The following is a 21321-nucleotide window of genomic DNA, read 5'->3' as shown; positions in this document are numbered from 1 at the left end:
AGTAAACAGTTATCTGAACTTTAAGCAGACTGTCTAGTGATAATGTAAATACTTTTATGAAGCTCTTCTTTAAAGCATGAAACCTGATGAATGAAGCAAAAAATATATTCACTAGAAATATCTGGATTAATCCGTATGAGATAATAAATAAGGGATTTAGATCCCAAATAAAAAGAAAATTAAAAAAAATGAGAACTTAGCATCAGCTCAATATTTCCTTTCATTTAATGTGGAAAACAAGGTAAAATATTATTTTGAAACTTAAAAAATTTCTTAGGTCAACTTTTTTTTCCTCCTGATATTCTCCCTGGCACTTTTGGCAATTCACCTTATGTAGTATGTAACCAAGAGCATATTCTTGATTGAAAATACCTCTGGCTTCTTTTTAAGTCAAGCTAAAATAATTTGCATGTGAATCACTCAGAGGTGTAAATGCAATACTGCAGAAGATCTTTTTATAACTAAATTTTCTCTTGACTTCTATTGGATAAAGAAAGTTATAAAAATCATATTCCAATGAAATCAATGAATAATTTTTAAAGCAACCATTCACCACTGAAGAGATTTTCTTTGTAGTGCAGACTTAATAATCATTCTTCTTCTTTTTTCAAATCCCCTTTCTTACTTTCCCTGTGAGTCTGCATTTCAATTGTAAGGCATGACTGAGGTTAGGAAAGATCTTACAGAAACTATTCAGAATAGCTATTGGTCCCTCAAATGCTTCTGATTTTCTTTGTTAAAGTCTAAGGTATGCCTTATGGAAAGATAGTTTTGGATTTCCCTTTTAAATTTGTATAACTTGACCACAATAATGCTTTGCTGAGGAAAAGTTATTTCTTCCTGTGCTGGGTCATGCGAGCATTCCGTATTTTCAACTTGTGTCATTTAGTCTAACATCATTGTATATATTTTATTTTATGAAACATAGATTTTATTATTCCTATGTCTTACAACATATTGTTCTTGCATATAAGTAAATTTTGTTTTAAAATGCACACTTATGACTTCCGGAGAAGATGGCGGCTTAGTAAGACGCGCGGGTCTTAGTTCCTCCTCCAGAACAGCTACTAGGGAAGTAGAAACAGTACAGAACAGCTCCCGGAGCCATGACAGAGACCAAGAAGACAGTGTACCCCATTCTGGAATGGCTGACTGGCTGGGAGAACCTGCTGCAGTGAGATCACCAAGGGGCGCGTGCTTCCCCGGGCTGGGGTGGCAGGCGGCCGGAGTCCCTCACTCCCTCCTTCCCAGGCCGGCTGGGAGAATAAGACAGGCGATCCCCTCAAGCCGCGGCGGCTGGCACCCCCCCCCATGTGCGGCCCCCTGGACCAGCTGGGAGAATTGGATCGGAGATCCCCCAAGCCGCAGAGACCGGCGACTGGGGTCCTTTCCAAACACGTGGCTTCTCGGACCAAGCCGCGGAGGCTGGCACCCCCCCAACACGCTTGGCGCCCCGGGCCGGCTGAGAAATTTGGACAGACGCTCCCCCAAGCCGCGGAGGCTGGCAACCCTCCCCACGCATGGATTCCTGGGCCGGCTGGGAGATTCGGATTGGCACTCCCCCAAGCCACTTCGGCTGGCGACCCTCCCCTACAGCGAGAGTTTTCCAAAGTTAAAGAAGCCACAGCATCTTTTACTGGTGGGACCCGCAGACAGACAAGCGCCACGAGCGCCACCTACTGGGCAGGATAAGAAAAACAGAGCCCAGAGATTTCACAGAAAAATTTTTCAACCTGCTGGGTCCCACACCCAGGGAAATCTGATTAAATGCCCAGACGCCAGCAGAAGATAACGGATCATGCTCGGAAAATTGAAGATATGGCCCAGTCAAAGGAACAAACCAATAGTTCAAATGAGATACAGGAGCTGAGACAACTAATGCTGAATATATGAACAGAAATGGAAAACCTCTTCAAAAAACAAATCAATAAATTGAGGGAGGACATGAAGAAGACATGGGCTGAACAAAAAGAAGAAATAGAAAAACTGAAAAAACAAATCACAGAACTTATGGGAATAAAAGATACAGTAGAAGAGATGAAAAAAACAATGGAAACCTACAATGGTAGATTTCAAGAGACAGAGGTTAGAATTAGTGAACTGGAGGATGGAACATCTGAATTCCAAAAAGAAACAGAAACTATAGGGAAAAGAATGGAAAAATTTGAGCAGGGGTTCAGGGAATTGAATGATAATATGAAGCGCACAAATATATGTGTTGTGGGTGTCCCAGAAGGAGAAGAGAAGGGAAAAGGAGGAGAAAAACTAATGGAAGAAATTATCACTGAAAATTTCCCAACTCTTATGAAAGACCTAAAATTACAGATCCAAGAAGTGCAGCACACGCCAAAGAGAACAGATCCAAATAGGCGTTCTCCAAGACACTTCCTAGTTAGAATGTCAGAGGTCAAAGAGAAAGAGAAGATCTTGAAAGCAGCAAGAGAAAAACAATCCATTACATACAAGGGAAACCCAATAAGACTATGTGTAGATTTCTCAGCAGAAACCACGGAGGCAAGAAGACAGTGGGATGATATATTTAAATTACTAAAAGAGAAAAACTGCCAACCAAGACTTCTATATCCAGCAAAATTGTCCTTCAAAAATGAGGGAGATATTAAAACATTTTCAGACAAAAAGTCACTGAGAGAATTTGTGACCAAGAGACCAGCTCTGCAAGAAATACTAAAGGGAGCACTAGAGACAGATACGAAAACATAAAAGAGAGAGGTGTGGAGAAGAGTGTAGAAAGAAGGAAAATTAGATATGACATGTAAAATACAAAAGGCAAAATTGTAGAGGAAATTACTACCCAAACAGTAATAACACTAAATATTAATGGACTGAACTCCCCAGTCAAAAGACATAGACTGGCAGAATGGATTAAAAAACAGGATCCTTCTATATGCTGTCTACAGGAAACACATCTTAGACCCAAAGATAAACATAGGTTGAAAGTGAAAGATTGGGAAAAGATATTTCATGCAAATAACAACCAGAAAAGAGCAGGAGTAGCTATACTAATATCCAACAAATTAGACTTCAAATGTAAAACAGTTAAAAGAGACAAAGAAGGACACTATCTACTAATAAAAGGAACAATTAAACAAGAAGACATAACAATCATAAATATTTATGCACTGAACCAGAATGCCCCAAAATACATGAGGAATACACTGCAAACACTGAAAAGGGAAATAGACACATTACCATAATAGTTGGACACTTCAATTCACCACTCTCATCAATGGACAGAACATCTAGACAGAGGATCAATAAAAAAATAGAGAATTTGAATATTACTATAAATGAGCTAGACTTAACAGACATTTATAGGACATTACATCCCACAATAGCAGGATACACCTTTTTCTCAAGTGCTCATGGATCATTCTCAAAGATAGACCATATGCTGGGTCACAAAGCAAGTCTTAACAAATTTAAAAAGATTGAAATCATACACAACACTTTCTCGGATCATAAAGGAATGAAGTTGGAAATCAATAATAGGCGGAGTGCCAGAAAATTCACAAATACGTGGAGGCTCAACCACACACTCTTAAATGAGTGGGTCAAGGAAGAAATTGCAAGAAAAATTAGTAAATATCTTGAGGCGAATGAAAATGAAAACACAACATATCAAAACCTATGGGACACAGCAAAGGCAGTGCTGAGGGAAATTTATTGCCCTAAATGCCTATATCAGAAAAGAAGAAAAGGCAAAAATTCAGGAATTAACTGTCCACTTGGAAGAATGGAGAAAGAACAGCAAACTAACCCCAAGGCAAGCGAAAGGAAAGAAATAACAAAGATTAGAGCAGAAATAAATGAAATTGAAAACAATAGAGAAAATCAATAAGACCAGAAATTGGTTCTATGAGAAAATCAATAAGATTGATGGGCCCTTAGCAAGATTGACAAAAAGAAGAAGAGAGAGGATGCAAATAAATAAGATCAGAAATGGAAGAGGAGACATAACCACTGACCTCACAGAAATGAAGGAGGTAATAACAGGATACTATGAACAACTTTATGCTAATAAATACAACAATTTAGATGAAATGGATGGGTTCCTGGAAAGACATGAACAACCAACTTTGACTCAAGAAGAAATAGAGGACCTCAACAAATCAATCACAAGTAAAGAAATTGAATCTGTCATTCAAAAGCTTCCTAAAAAGAAAAATCCAGGACCAGATGGCTTCACATGTGAATTCTACCAAACATTCCAGAAAGAATTAGTACCAACTCTCCTCAAACTCTTCAAAAAAATTGAAGTGGGGGGAAAGTTACCTAATTCATTCTATGAAGCCAACATCACCCTCATACCAAAACCAGGCAAAGATATTACAAAAAAAGAAAACTACAGACCAATCTCTCTCATGAATATAGATGCAAAAATCCTCAACAAAATTCTAGCAAATCAAATCCAGCAACACATTAAAACAATTATACATCATGACCAAGTAGGATTCATCCCAGGTATGCAAGGATGGTTCAACATAAGAAAATCAATTAATGTAATACACCATATCAACAAATCAAAGCAGAAAAATCACATAATCATCTCAATTGATGCAGAGAAGGCATTTGACAAGATTCAACATCCTTTCCTGTTGAAAACACTTCAAAAGATAGGAATACAAGGGAACTTCCTTAAAATGATAGAGGGAATATATGAAAAACCCACAGCTAATATCATCCTCAATGGGGAAAAATTGAAAACTTTCCCCCTAAGATCAGGAACAAGACAAGGATGTCCATTATCACCACTATTATTCAACATCGTGTTGGAGGTTCTAGCCAGAGCAATTAGATAAGAAAAAGAAATACAAGGCATCAAAATTGGAAAGGAAGAAGTAAAACTATCACTGTTTGCAGACGATATGATATTATACGTCGAAAACCTGGAAAAATTCACAACAAAACTACTAGAGCTAATAAATGAGTACAGTAAAGTAGCCGGTTACAAGATCAACATTCAAAAATCTGTAGCATTTCTATACACTAGCAATGAACAAGCTGAGGGGGAAATCAAGAAATGAATCCCATTTACAATTGCAACTAAAAGAATAAAATACCTAGGAATAAATTTAACTAAAGAGACAAAAAACCTATACAAAGAAAACTACAAAAAACTGTTAAAAGAAATCACAGAAGACCTAAATAGATGGAAGGGCATACCGTGTTCATGGATTGGAAGACTAAATATAGTTAAGATGTCAATCCTACCTAAATTGAGTTACAGATTCAATGCAATACCAATCAAAATCCCAACAATTTATTTTTCAGAAATAGAAAAACCAATAAGCAAATTTATCTGGAAGGGCAGGGTGCCCCGAATTGCTAAAGTATCTTGAGGAAAAAAAACGAAGCTGGAGGTCTCACGCTGCCGGACTTTAAGGCATATTATGAAGCCACAGTGGTCAAAACAGCATGGTATTGGCATAAAGATAGATATATCAACCAATGGAATCGAATAGAGTGCTCAGATATAGACCCTCTCATCTATGGACATTTGATCTTTGATAAGGCAGTCAAGCCAACTCACCTGGGACAGAACAGTCTCTTCAATAAATGGTGCCTAGAGAACTGGATATCCATATGCAACAGAATGAAAGAGGACCCGTATCTCACACCCTATACAAAAGTTAACTCAAAATGGATCAAAGATCTAAACATTAGGTCTAAGACCATAAAACAGTTGGAGGAAAATGTAGGGAGATATCTTATGAAACTTACAATTGGAGGCGGTTTTATGGACCTTAAACCTAAAGCAAGAGCACTGAAGAAAGAAATAAATAAATGGGAGCTCCTCAAAATTAAACACTTTTGTGCATCAAAGAACTTCATCAAGAAAGTAGAAAGACAGCCTACACAATGGGAGACAATATTTGGAAACGACATATCAGATAAAGGTCTAGTATCCAGAATTTATAAAGAGATTGTTCAACTCAACAACAAAAAGACAGCCAACCCAATTACAAAATGGGAAAAAGACTTGAACAGATACCTACCAGAAGAAGAAATACGGATGGCCAAGAGGCACATGAAGAGATGCTCAATGTCCCTGGCCATTAGAGAAATGCAAATCAAAACCACAATGAGATATCATCTCACACCCATCAGAATGGCCATTATCAACAAAACAAAAAATGACAAGTGCTGGAGAGGATGTGGAGAAAGAGGCACACTTATCCACTGTTGGTGGGAATGTCGAATGGTGCAAACACTGTGGAAGGCAGTTTGGCAGTTCCTCAAAAAACTGAATATAGAATTGCCATACGACCCAGCAATACCATTGCTAGGTATCTACTCAAAGGACTTAAGGGCAAAGACACAAACGGACATTTGCACACCAATGTTTATAGCAGCGTTATTTACAATTGCAAAGAGATGGAAACAGCCAAAATGTCCATCTACAGACGAGTGGCTAAATAAATTGTGGTATATACATACGATGGAATATTATGCAGCTTTAAGAGAGAATAAACTTATGAAGCATGTAATAACATGGATGGACCTAGAGAACATTATGCTGAGTGAGTCTAGCCAAAAACTAAAGGACAAATACTGTATGGTCCCACTGATGTGAACCGACATTCGAGAATAAGCTTTGAATATGTCATTGGTAACAGAGACCAGCAGGAGTTAGAAACAAGGTAAGATAATGGGTAATTGGAGCTGAAGGGATACAGACTGTGCAACAGGACTAGATACAAAAACTCAAAAATGGACAGCACAATAATACCTAATTGTAATGTAATTATGTTAAAACACTGAATGAAGCTGCATCTGAGCTATAGTTTTTTTTTGTTTGTTTGTTTGTTTGTTTGTTTGTTTGTGTCTTTTGTTTTTTTCTTTTTCCTTTTCTTTTTTTTATTATTATTATTTTTATTTTTTCTCTATATTAACATTCTATATCTTTTTCTGCTGTTTTGCTAGTTCTTTTCCTAAATTGATGCAAATGTACTAAGAAATGATGATCATGCATCTATGTAATGATGTTAAGAATTACTGATTGCATATGTAGAACGGAATGATTTCTAAATGTTGTGTTAATTTCTTTTTTTCTTTAATTAATAAAAAAAAAAGCACACTTATTGCTCCGTGAGTTACATAGTGCAACTTATTAAGTAGGTAGCTACCACTCATTAATATGAAATAAACAAATGAAATATTTTATATATATATATATATATATATATATATATATATATATATATATATAAATATTCCTTTTCCACAGGAAGATGGGCATATGTATCTTGCCACGGCTCACTAGAGGATATATAACCTCACCCATCACGTTCGCTTCAAAGCATTGTCTATATGTGTACCAAAATAGCATTATGGCCATATAAACCTGCATCCCATCAACAATTAGAAGGAGGGATAAATAAACTTGGAAGAAGTCAGTCCTCTTTCATTCTTGACTCCTCTTGAAAATGGCAGCCTTTTGATTTACTCAATAAATTATGGGAGAGAACCCTATTCCAAAATATACAGAGATTCACAAAGTGCTGCATCTCTTTCTCAGTGACAAGTAATTTGAATTGTTACTGCTTGTCCGTTGTCCTAGAGATGAATCTTGGCAAACCCAAAATCTTTTAGTAACTGACAGGTCCTTGGATATTTGCAGCATTTATCTGTCACCTCCTGGCATGTATTTGCTACTTTAATACATGGATGGTACCTACCACTTCCATTCACTAAGTTCAATTAGCACAATGTCATTGGCAGAGGGGATAAGCGTAATATTGTAGGAATATTAGAATGATCAAGATCTCAGGTCCACATAATGAAAGAGAGCCCAGAGGGAAGGGAATTAAGGCATGTTGATCATTCCTACAGGAGAGAATAAAGAATACGATCACTGGATCAATAACATAGGATGCACTAAAGGCTAGATCTATCAACATCAGTAAAGATATATTCTGCACAGCAGCTGCTGTGTTGGCAACCAATTGGACTAGTTCATGGTAACCCATTATCAGGATGGGCCATGGTGGCTCAGTGGTAGAGTTCTTGCCTGCCATGCCAGAGACCTGGGTTCAATTCCCAGTGCCTGCCCATGCAAAAAAAAATGTATTGACAATAAATTATTCTAATGGTAGTTAATGCCTATTGGTTGTCCACTTTGCCAAGCATGCAAAGCACAAGGCTATTCAACATGGTAGCCCACTGTCATGCCTTTTTTCATCATCTAGATAGGTGGATTGAATGGGGATCTTATGAATATTCCCTCTTTAGCATTTTGATTATTTGATGGTGGCATTAATCTGTGATATATATAAATGATTCTTCTAAGATACAGTATTGCCTCTGATTTACTCTTTGATAGGTGCATTGGAGGACTTTTTGGTGGGCTTCCACTAGACTCTTATTGCAATGAAGTCTCTTTTAGAAATATTTTTATTGTAATCCTTAACAAGCAAACATACAAACATTCTTGACATACAAACATTCTATACATAGTGTACAATCAGTGGCTCATAATATCATCACATAGTTGTGTATTCATCAGCATCATCTTTTTTTTTGAACATTTGAATCCCTCCAGCAAAAGAAATAGAAAAGAAAAAACTCATACATGCCGCACCCCTTGCCCCCTCATTGACCTCTAGTATTTCAATCTACTCAATTTATTTTAACCTTTGTTCCCCTTATTATTTATTTTTATCAATATTTTTTAATCATCTGTCCATACCATAGATAAATGGAGCATCAGACACAAGGTTTTCATAATCACACAGTCACATTGCAAAAGCTATATCATTATACAAGCACCTTCAAGAAATATAGCTACTGGAACACAACTCTACAGTTTCAGGTACTTCCCTCTAGTCACTCCAATACACCATAAACTAAAAAGGGGATAGCTATATAATGTGTAAGAATAACCTCCAGGATAACCTTGCAACTCTGTTTGAAATCTCTCAGCCACTGACACTTTATTATGTCTCATTTCTCTCTTCCCCTTTTTGATTGAGAAGGTTTTCTCAATCCCTTGGTGCTGAGTCCTGGCTCATCCCAGGATTTCTGTCCCATGTCACCAGGGAGGTTTACCCCTCTGGGAGTCATGTCCATGTAGAGGAGGGAGGGCAGTGAGTTCACTTGCCATGTTGGCTTAGAGAGAGAGGCTTCATCTGAGCAACAAAAGAGGTTCTCTGGGGGTGACTCTTAGGCCTAATTTTAAGTAGGCTTAGTCTATCCTTTGTAGAGATATGTTTCAAGGGGCGAACACTAAGATCGAGGGCTCTGCCTATATGATGTCTCTTACTCTGTAAGTCACAGAACCATAATAAGGTTGTGCCATTCCTTTATTGGATATGTGGTTCCCGAATATTTTCTCCCATTAAGTTGGGTGCCTTTTCCATTTTGTGACAAGAGACTTCTGATGCACAAACTTTGTAAAAGATTCCAACTAGCACAGAGGATTTATATGTTATTTATCTGTATTTTCTGCTTGACTTTTATGTAAGTCCTATAAATTTACTAATAAAAATATGTTTAAAAAGCACAAGTATAAGGATAAGTCAAAGAAAATTAAAAATGGGATAAGCTATATGAAAAGTTCTATCACCAAAAAACATTTACAGAGAGCAAAGAAGCATATGAAACTATGCTAAACATTATATGTTAGGAAATTGCAAACTACAATACTGAGATATCTCTGTTAGTTTGGTTAACATTAAAAAAAAACCTTTATGATACCAACCTGGTAAGGATTTGGGGCAAAGGGATTCTCATTTATTGCTGTTGGCAATGCAAAATAACACAGCTACTTTGGAAGACAATTTTGGAGTATCTTACAAAGGTAAACAGTCTTACCTTATAATGATGCAACCATACTCCCAGGTATTTACACACCAATGTGAAAACTTATGTCCACACAAAAAGACATGCACAAAACATTCATAGTAATTGCCAAGATGTCCTTCAATAGATGTCTGAGTTGCTTTGACAAATGCCACGCAGTGGGTTAGCTAAAACAATGGAAATGCATTCTCTCATGATTTTGGAGGCTGGAAGTCTCATTTCGTCCTAATGTTGGTAGTGTTTTGGCAAGACTGCAATCCTTGGATTCCTTGGCTTTCCTATCAGATGTTGACGTTTTCTCCTGTTTTGGTTTTCCAACTTCTAAAACAAATACCATATAATGGATTGGCTTAAACAACATGAATTAATTGGCTCATGGTTTTGAGGCTAGAAGTCCAAAATCAAACATATTAGCAAGGTGATGCTTTTTCCTTAAGTAATGTGACATGCTGAGGCTGGCTGCTGGTGATCCTTGGTCCTGGTTTTTCTGTCATGTGGCAATAAACATAGCAATATCTTCTCCTTTCTCCCTGGGTTCTCTTGCCTTCCAGCTTCTTCTCTTCCACATGACATTTTCTATGTATAAATTTCATTCTGCTTATAAAGGCCTCCTGTAAAATGTAATAAGGCCCAAACTGCTTCAGTAGGCAACAACTTGATTGAAAATAAAATTTTACAAATGTACTATTTACAAAGGGCTCATGTGTACAGGAATAGACTAGGATAAAGAGCATTTTTTTTTTTCTGGGGGTACTCCTTTCTGAGAACTCCTTTCTTTTCTGGGTTTCCATGGACTTCAGACTTCTGGCTCTTTCCGGTTTTTGCTTTCTTTCAACATTTGAATTCCTTCTGCTTATAAAGGAATCCAGCAATCTGGGTTAAGACACAATTTCATTCAGTTGGGCCACACCTTAGCAAAATAACATCTTCAAGAATTCCTATTTACAATGCATCCACCAAAATGCAGACCAAGAACAAGAACATGTCCAAACTGTGCTGCACAATTTAATCCACTACAATAGATTAATTGATAGGCTGCAGCACATTCATACACAGGAATGCCTTTCAATGAAAAAGAATGGTGTATTAAGCCAGGCAAAAACATATAAAAATTGTAAATGCATATTGCTAAATGAAAGAAGCCAGAATGAAGGCTAAATACCATATGAATTCATTAACAGTAAAATCTATAGAGGCAGTATACAGATAAATGGTTATCAATAGTTTGGGGAGTGGAAAGGGTTGCAAAAATAAAGCATGTGGGAGGGCCACAGTGGCTCAGTAGGCAGAGTTCTTGCCTGCCATGCCAGAGACCAGGGTTCAGTTCTCAGTGCCTGCCCATGCAAAAATAAATAAATAAATAAATAAATAAAATAAGAACATGTGGCTTACCAGAGTGGTGAAACTGTTCTGTATATTCTGTACAGTACTTTAATGGTGAATACATGACAACAGTCAGTTACCAGAACCTGCAGGGTTTTAAATCACAAATATTGATCCTTAAAACATGTAGATTTCTAAAAATATTGCTAAGAATGTGGAATGCAGAATGCAAGCAAAGAAGCTAACTGTATTATAAATGCATGAAATAACCTCACTGAAAAAGGTAGGGAACAAAGTGCTGACCTAAATATCTTTAGAAATGAGTATGATGCAAAATTAAAGGCAAAAGGAAATGCACATTAACTCTAATTGATGAAGTTGTTTCCCATGGAGTTATGTATATTTAACTCTCTCTCTCTCTCTCTCTCTCTCTATATATATATATATACACACACACACATATATATATATACATACAGCAATTGAGCAATTAAGTAAATAGATGATGGGTAGCAAGAACCTGGTGTCTCACTGTTGGAGTGTGACTTCACAGATAAAGAGGTGTTGTAACTGAAATGATTCATGCGGTGATGGGTTGGAGTTAGAACTATCAATATGGGGTCACATTTAGCTTAATATAGGTACAGATGGATCCATATAGAAATGCCTATAGAGCTGTGTATATACACTGGTTGATAGACACACATGTATTCCTCTGCATCATCAGCTGAAAGGACCCAGAAGCAATGGCACCCCATAGCATAAGCTAAAACCAAAGCCTTGTTTTTCAATCTCATTCTCTAATAAAAGGAACAATGATTTCTTGAAAAAAAATGGCCAATTCTCTGTTGAAATGGAAAATATATATAATGAGCCTGGAGCATCATATAGTACCAAAAAGTAAAGATTTGCTCAGTAAAAAATGAAGCCACAATAATGGGCGTATGTCAAAGGGTAAAAGAAGCCAACTGAAAATTTTTCCTAATGACCAAATTGGAAAAATTTGAGCAACAAATAAATAAAATACAATATTATAATTTATAATAACTGTAAATATAACATAAAAATATAATTAAATAAATTCATGCTTGAGTAAATAAATGAATAGAGGAGAAAAGATGAAACTCCCATACAGAAAAATTTCAAATAATTTAGGTGGGTACTTTACCCTCAAGGACATGAAGCTGTGCAGAGACTTTCTTCCAAAGAGTGGAAAGTGCCAAAAAAGGAGTCATTCCTCTGTAGAGAAACCTGACCAACACTGGCTTAAGCAGAATTCAAGGATACAACAGTAATATGTCATGTTGATAGTAAAAGTACACTTGATATGCTGTGATGAGAATGCCACTTTACCTCTGTTGCCTTCCTGCCTCAAACCCATAATTACAATGGGTGAGAAACATCAGAAAAATCCTAATTAAGGGTTAACATACAAATTGTACAACTAATATATCTCAAGTATCGAGGTTATCAAAATTTAGGCAAGTTTGAGAACCTGTCACAGCAAAGAGGAGATATGAAGACCAAATGTAATTGATATTCTGCATAGGTTCCTGGAACAGGACAAGAACATCAGTTAAAAACAAAAGAAATCTGAATAAACTATGGCCTCCTGTTAATAATAATGTACCAGTATTGCTTAACTACTTGTGGCAAATATACCACACTAATGTAAACTGTTAATAACAGAGGAATCTGGGCTTGAAGTTGTTCTAGTTTGCTAACTGCCAGAATGTAACATACCTGAAACAGAATGGCTTTTAAAAAAGAGAATTTGATCAGATGCTAGTTTACAGTTCTAACGCTGAGAAAATGTCCCAATTAAAACAAGTCTATAGAAATGTCCAATCTAAGGCATCCAGGGATAGATACCTCGATTCAAGAAGGCCGATGAAGTTCAGGGTTTCTCTCTTAAGTGGAAGGGCACGTGGTGAACACAGTCAGAATTTCTTTCTCATCTGGAAAGGCACATGGTGAACATGGTCAGGGTTCCTCTCTCATCTGGAAGGACACGTGGCGAGCATGGCGTCATCTGCTAGCTTCTTCTCTCCTGGCTTCTGGTTTCATGAAGCTCCCTGGGAGGTGTTTTCCTTCTTCATCTCTAAAGGTCTCTGGCTTGTGGACTCTCTGCTTTGTAGTGCTGCAGCATTCTCTGCTCTCTCCAAACCTCTGTCTCCAAAATGATTCCTCCTTTATAGGACTCCAATAAACCAATCAAGACCCACCCAAATGGGTGGAGACATGTCGTCACCTAATCCAGCTTAACAGCCACTCTTGACTAAATCACGTCATCCAGGGAGATGATCTGATTACAGTTTCAAACATACAGTATTGAATATGGAATGGGATTTTGATTAAAACATGGCTTTTCTAGGGGACATACATCCTTTCAAACCAGCACAGAAGTATATAAGAACTTTTATTTTACTATTTTTGTAAATTTTCTGTAAATATAAATCTATTCTAAAGTCAGAAGTTTATTCAAAATCAATTGTTGCATATATATTATCAATGAATAATGCAGCAGTCAAATTAAGAACATCATTCTTAAATAGCATCATTTGCTATTCAAAATAGCATCCAAAAGAGTTAAAAGTTTAGGAAAAAGTTAAGCAAAACTCCAGATTGGTGCACTGAAAACTACAACATACCATTGAGATAAATTAAAGAAGCACATAAATGGAGAGATGCTCCATGATTATGGATTGGAAGACAATATTGTTAAGATGGTGATTCTCCCCAAAACGGGTCGGTGGATTCCACATAATTCCTATCAAAACCCCGGCAAGTTTTTGTGTAGAAATGGGCAAACTGATTCTAAAATTTATATGGATATACAAAAGATATAGAATAGTCAAACTAATTCTGAAAAAGAAGAGCAAATCTGGGGACTTAATATTACTCCTTGGGCTCTAACTAAGAATCTCTGCATGAGACAAATGAAGAGCTATGTCTTCATATGTTCATAGTGTGAATATTCTCAGCGGCATTACTGATAATAGATCCAAGCTGAGGATAATCCTCAAACCCATCAACTGGTGCTTGGATAAACCACATGTATATGGCCATCCATGGAATGGGTTACTCGGCCATAAAATATGAACACTGAGTCATGCTACAAGTGAAAGAAGCTCAAAAACATTTTGCTAAGTGAAAGATGCCAGATACAAAAGCCTGCATATTGCATGATTTCATTTGTATAAAATATCTAGAAAAGGCACGTTTTTAGTGACCGTGGCTTCCCGGATTTGGGTGGGCAGGGATGCTGACTGTGAACTGACTCGAGGGAAATTTTTTAGACAGAGGAAACTGTTCTAAAATTGGATTGTGGTGATAATGTCACAAGTCTATAAATTTATTAAAACTCACTGAATTGTACATTTAAATGACTAAAGTTTATGGGTTATAAATTATACTTTAATAAGGGTTTTTTAAAAATCCAGATAAGTATTCTGCTTAATTGTGTTCTGAATATTTGATTGTTTTTTTTTTAACTAAAAAGGTTCAAGATCAGCACAGAATAATACAATTTATGTAAGAAAGCTCAGTCTCAGAGAGTTAAGATTTAGTCAAAAGTACAGTCTAAGGTCAGTCTCAATGGATAATTAAGAACCTAGAAGGAATGCAGAAAGTTGTAGTAATAAGCACTGGAAAGAAAATGCCACAACTGACAAAACTCACGTGAGTGCTATTCTAATGTGTTTGAATAGGGTGAGGTGTGGGGAAAAAAATGGCAAGTAGAAGGGCTGTAGTCAGAAGCACTAAAACTGTAAAGCTGGCTCTCAGGAAATAGAGATTTAACATTAATCAATGCTCAGGGTGGCACTAGGATATGATTAACATATATCGAAATAGTTCCCTGAACAGAATTCAGAATATCAAGAGATTAGCCTAGAACCACATTGCAATTGCATTATGGTTGTGAAAGTGCAGTCTTAGAAATTTGGGCATATTGTTGAAATCAAGACAGAGTAAGAACTGAAAAGACTCATGAAAGGGTGTGTGTGTGTGTGTGTGTGTGTGTGTAGGAGGAGTTGAAATTATATTTCAGAAATGTGTAATAGAACACACAAGTGAAAATTAGTATGATAGATGAGTTATCTTAAATCTAAAATAATGATGGTCCTATTCTTTTTTTAGATAAAAGGAGAGATGGATTTTTCCCATTAAGAACAAACTTTTATACTAAAGATATTTTTCTTCCCATAATAATTGACTTCTTGTTTCACTGATACATATTCACCCAGAAGTCAACGTAACCATTTTTTTTCTTTTGCAAAGGATATAATTGTTTTCCTTGAATATGATCAAAAGAACAAGAATAGCATATTTTGGAGGGTCTGGATGTACATCATTAACTTCTTTACTGCAACAAGGAGAGGCACCTGACAAGTCAGAGATAAATCCCCCCATTACGAAGCAAACAAAAAAAAACTTGATATATTATTGGATAGCGGCAATATGTGCATAGTATTCAGCATTTCATAAAAAAATGATCTGAATAGTTCCCTAATCTCTGGAAAGGTCCCATGAATTTCCATATTTCTATTTGTCAGAAAATAGAGAAACTAGAGGGCTTCGCTTTCTTCTCCTTTTTGAGCAAGTGTGTTTACGGCTGATGATCCAGCTCAGAAGCCCGTCATTTAAAAAGGATCAGTTATTTAGAAGATTTTGTAAATTAAATCACTTTGTACCCCAGAGAATATATAATTTAGGTCACTTGCAGAGCAAGCTAAAATACAAAGAAAAATAGCAATGGCTTTTTCAGGTGCAGCTTCACTGAGCATCTTATTTTCTCTAACTAGACAGGGCTGGTAACAGACGTGGAGATAGCAAGTTTTCACAAAGAGAGGTACCAAGAAGCAGTATCTCTTTCCTTTGTAGCCCAGGTTCCAAGTGCACGACTTCAGATAATACAAGCAGACTAGCCCTCTCTTAGTACAGTGAATAGAAGTCTCATATTCTACCAGCACAGTTTCCTAGAGAGGTGGAAAGTTATGTTTACATTGCTAACTCACTTGTTCCAATATAACAAAATGAGTACAATAAGTCTCTTAAATTGGAGCTGCACTTATAATTTTGGTCTTTTTGTGATACATACTAGTGTATACTGGTGATACTGGTCTTCCTTCTTTCCTGCCTATATGAGTAAATCAAACATGCCTTATATGTTTTAAAAATTTATTTCTCATCAGTGTGTTCATCTAAATCTGCATTGTTTGGGAAATAGGGGAAGTAATGATTCCTTTACACTCCCCATTTTCAATATGAGAAATTTATCTGACTCCTTGGTAAACACATGGAATTTTTCGTAATAATGTCATCTTATCAAATTGAAGCAATGGGGTACTTTGCCCTTTGCAATATTAGGAAACGTGTTACAATAGGTCTAAGTCTTTGGGTGAACTGTGTAAGCACAAATGTGCAAAGCAAATGAAATAAAGTTCTGTTGTTTATAAAGAAAGGAATGTCATAAAATTAATTTTTGAATGCAAATAATCTTCCTACCTGCTTTTATTATTTTTCGTGGTTATTTTCTTATAGCAAACAAGAAAACATCACTAAGTCTAGAAATTAATTGGAAACTACTTTTAAGTCATTCTTATTTCTAATGAGCAAGAAATAATGAAATAGCCAAACCTATATTATTCTTCTCCCCTTTACTTATTATCTTATTATTATAAAACTCCAACTGCTTTTATGGTTTACTAAATTAGGTGATTCCTCTATATCACTGAATTTTCCTTGATGTGAAAGCTTAGAGTTAAATCAGGAAAAATAATGATTTTATATGCTTGTTTAGTATTTCAGTTGAAGTGTGAGAGGGATAAAACTCTTAAGAACTAATATATAATGGAATCAGGGTAATTGGATTATTGTTTCTCTAAGGGATGGAAAAGGTGAGTTCAAAAGGTAAATCTTGAAGTTAATAAGAAACGCATAATTTACAAACCCCTTGATAAGACTTTCACAGATGTTGGCATGAGCTTGTCTTGAGCAATAATTAATCATTTGGCACACAGAAAATTTTGCATACTTAGCACTGTTTTAGGGAATTTATGTCAGAAAAATTTCTAAGTAAACTGTTTAAAGAGATGTCAGAATACATAATCATATTGTGTGATGAAATATTGATCAAGAATCAAAATGTAATGCCTTCTTCATATTCATTGTTAAATATTTTGAAGGATAGATGCTAGTGAAGGTAAACAGAAAAATATTCAGTGATACATTCATCAGCCAAACCTTTGCAAGCACTCTGTTCATAAAACTCTAGATTGTGGGTCTGAAGAGGAAGAGGTACAAGGCTTTCAGGGATGAGTCACAACATGTGCCTGGCTGATGGTAAACCATGGATCAGCTCTGGAGACTCGTTGCTTGGAGTTGTCCACCCCACCCTTAAACCACCTTCCAGATGAACTTAGATCCCAGTATATTTCTCAGAGTCATACCACATTGTTCTAGTCTTCTAACTGCCAGAATGCAACGCACCAAGAGACTGATTGGCTTTTAATAAAAGGGGATTTATTTTGTAAGTTCTTCAGAGGAAAGGCAGCTAACTTTCATCTGAGGTTCTTTCTTACCTCAGTGGGAAGGCTCAGGGTGATCTCTGCTGGCCTTCTCTCCAGGCCTCTGGGTTCCAACAACTTTTCCCAGGGTGATTCCTTTCTGCATTTCCAAAGGCCTGGGCTGAGCTGCAAGTGCTGAGATGAGGTATGCTGAGCTGCTTGGGCTGTGCTACATTGAGCTCTCTCATTTAAGCACCAGCCAATTAAGTCAAACATCATTCATCGCAGCAGGCATGCCTCCTAGCCGACTGCAAATATAATGAGCAACAGATGAAGTTCACGTACCATTGGTTCATGTCCACAGCAACAGAACTAGGTGCCTTCACCTGGCCAAGCTGACAACTGAATCTAACTACCACACACATCTACCATAAGAAAAGAGTTCCTGTTTTCCATGTTCACCAATAGCATTTACAAGAATTGCATGGCTGTTAAATCTGCATTAAAAAGAAAACAACATGCAAAGGATAAGCTTTACCCTTGGAAAACCCCCTTTGTGATTATGGAAACTCTCCTGTCAGGTAAGAGATTAAAAAGGAGAAATTTTAGGTTGTATATATGTTACCAAAATAAAGATTTAAATTAAAAAAACACAGAACCACACAACACAAGGAGTGAACCCTATTGTTAATTATGGTCTATAGTTAATAGTATAATTATAATATTGTTTTTATCAGTTATGACAAAGTTGCACACTAAAGTGAAGCATTAACAGTAAGGAAAACTGTACTTCCTACATGATTTTTCTGTAAACCCATAACTGCTCTAATAAAAAAGTGATGGAAAAAAAAAGTGGTGTGAAACTATCTTTGGAGGGAACCTGTCTCCTTTTACCTCTGATCCAAGTGCAGACGACACTGGAAATGGGCACAACATTGATTCTAGCCTTTGTGAATCTCCCCCTGCTGACTTGATCTGCTTCTCTCTTGAGCTCAGCTGTCAGCCTCCAGCTGAGGGAGTGATATATGTACATGAACATGAAATATGAGGCTATGTCCCGTTCCAACTCTGGTCTTTCGGGCTCTATTCCAGCTCTGGATTCAGCTTCTATTACTTGAACACCTATTCTTTTGCAGAGCTGTGCTGAGTGATTTGGGACATGTGATTCTTATGAAAACAATATGAGTCAGAAAAATTTCTTTTATAAATGAAGAAATGGAGGTGCAGAGGAATGAAGTAATTTGCTAGATTCATTCAGGTAGCAAGAACTGAAACTACTTTGAATGAGATCTTCTGGCTCTCAGACCCCAAGTCCATATGTCCCAATTAAACAAGTTGGTCTGGAAACTTTCTTTTTGTTAGATAATTTTTTGTCACTAAGCGAAAGCCCTCATCCTCTGATGCGGGTTGAATTATGTTCCCCACAAAAGACAGGCTCAAGTTTTAATGTGCATCCCTATAGGCGTAGACCCATTTGTAACTAGAGCCTCTGAAGATGTTATTAGAAAAACTATGGACTCATTTGTGAAAAAGGAACTTTGAAGATCTTATTGAGATGAGGCCAAACGGATGAGTGTGGGTCTTTATCCATATGACTGAAGCTTTTATAAGGAGAAAAATTCAAAGCAGAGACATAGGTGACTGAGCAGGAGAAGTAGAAGCCAGAAGAAGCAGCCATGTGACCAAGCCAGACACCCAAGCCAAGGAACCCCAAGGATTGCGATAAGTCCACACCAGTGCTCTTCCAACTCTGGGCAAAAGCATGAACCATCAGGACCTTGCTGTTGGACTTTATTCAACCAAACTGTGAGACTTTAAATTCCCTTCGGTTAAGCCAATATACTGTCTGGTATTTGGCATAGCATCCCTGGCAAATTAACACATCCAGTTGCTTGGTCTTCTGTGACATTCTGTAACAGTTAAGATCCCTTTCTTCTCAAACTTTTTATTTTGAATAATTTCAATCCACAATTTCACTCACAACGAATGTGGCCATATGACTTTTACTTAGATTCATAAATTAGCATTTTGCCATACATTCATTCTCGCCTTTTCCCCTGTAGGTATATTTTTTTTCTGGAACAGATTTTAAACTATGTTACAGATATTATGTTGCATTGCTCAGAATTCAGCTAACTGCTCAAGAATAAGAGCATTTTCCTTTAAAACCACTATATGTGAAGCTCCAAAAATAGTTTATTATGAACAGCCTGCTTAGATGGCGGCCTTAAGTGCTTCAAGGTCTGAAGTTCTGGGGAATCATGGTACAGCATAGCTTATGTAGCCACAACATAGCACCTGCTATGAAACCAATGATGCAATATGTATCTAATCATATATCCCATGATGCCACCTGATGGTAGTGCCACTTTTGTGCAATTTAGCATATAAGGAACTATTGCTCTGTAAACCTCAGGGGAGGAAGAGATGAGAGAGAGAGAAAGAGAGAGAGCAGAGCAGATCAGAGGGAATGATTAAAGATGACCACTCTACCAGCGACTCCTTGTGTTTTCTCTCAATTTGCTATCAGACCAGAGTGCCCGACCCTTAAGATATGAAGCTGACACCATCACATTATTGCACTTAAGAAATGAATAATAATTCAGTCATGATTTAATAACACATTTCATATTCAAATTTTTTCCAACTACCAAAAATATCTTGGGTATACTTTTAAAATCCAAGGTTCATGCTTTGTATTTGTCTTTTAAGATGTCATAGCATCTTTTAATTTAGAACAATGTCCTGGGACATTCTACATTCTAGACTTATTTGGTTGGCCTGAGGGGTTAGATTCATGTAAAATGTTATTGGCAAAAAAGTTACATACATGATATATATATTTATTATGCCACATCAGGGAGCACACGGTGATGGTTTTCTACCTGTTGGCATTACTAAAATCTATCACTTGGTTAAGGTGGCAAATACCAGATAATTTCAGTGCAAAGGTATATTTTCCCCTTGATGATAAGTACTCTATAGAGTGAGACTTTGGGATAATGAGATTAGTCTATTCCCCACCAATTTTCCACCTAATTATTTGAGAATCCATAGAGGTTTGGATTGGGGGTTGTTTTGGTTCGCTAGCACTGACAAAATGCAGTAAACCAGAAATGGGTATACAATGGTGTGTTAGTTTGGAAGCTGCTGGAATGCAATATACCAGAACTCGAATGGCTTTTAAAAAGGGGAATTTAATAAGTTACAAGTTTACAGTTTTAAGGAAGTGAAAGTGCCCAAATTAAGCCACCAAACAGAGGCTACCATCACTCAAGAAAGGCCGATGGGTCGGGAACGTTCTGTCAGCTGGGTAGTCGCGTGGCTGGCATCTGCAGGTCCCTTGCTCCTGAGTTCTGTTGCTTTCAGCCTCTGTTCCTGTGGGGGCCTCTCACTCTTCTTCTCCAGGGCTGGCTTTCAACTCTTGTCTTCCCTTGTCTCGCTCCAGGTTCTGGCACTATCTGCTGGGCTTCAAGCATCTGCAAATATTCTTGTTTCTGTTCACATGTCCTTATCTGTGTCAGCTCTGCTGTGAAGTTTCTGTAAGCTCTGAGGTTTCTGTCATTTATGTAGGCTCTGTTGTTTCTAAGTGTGCTGGTTTGAAAGGATGTATGGACCCTAGAAAAGCCATGTTTTAATCAAAATCCCATTTCATAAAGACAGAATA

General features: G+C 37.0%; 1 long non-coding RNA gene across 1 annotated transcript in view; it reads right to left on the bottom strand.

Annotated features, from left to right (window-relative positions):
* Positions 1 to 21321, bottom strand: part of LOC143689665 (uncharacterized) — a 38859-nt gene that overhangs the window by 7269 nt on the left and 10269 nt on the right. The gene's annotated exons all lie outside the window — the stretch shown is intronic.

The sequence above is a fragment of the Tamandua tetradactyla genome, chromosome 7 (assembly GCF_023851605.1).
Source record: "Tamandua tetradactyla isolate mTamTet1 chromosome 7, mTamTet1.pri, whole genome shotgun sequence".
In the NCBI taxonomy this organism is placed as follows: Eukaryota; Metazoa; Chordata; class Mammalia; order Pilosa; family Myrmecophagidae; genus Tamandua; species Tamandua tetradactyla.
Note: the sequence above shows the minus strand (reverse complement) of the source record. Positions and strands in the feature narration are given on the sequence as shown.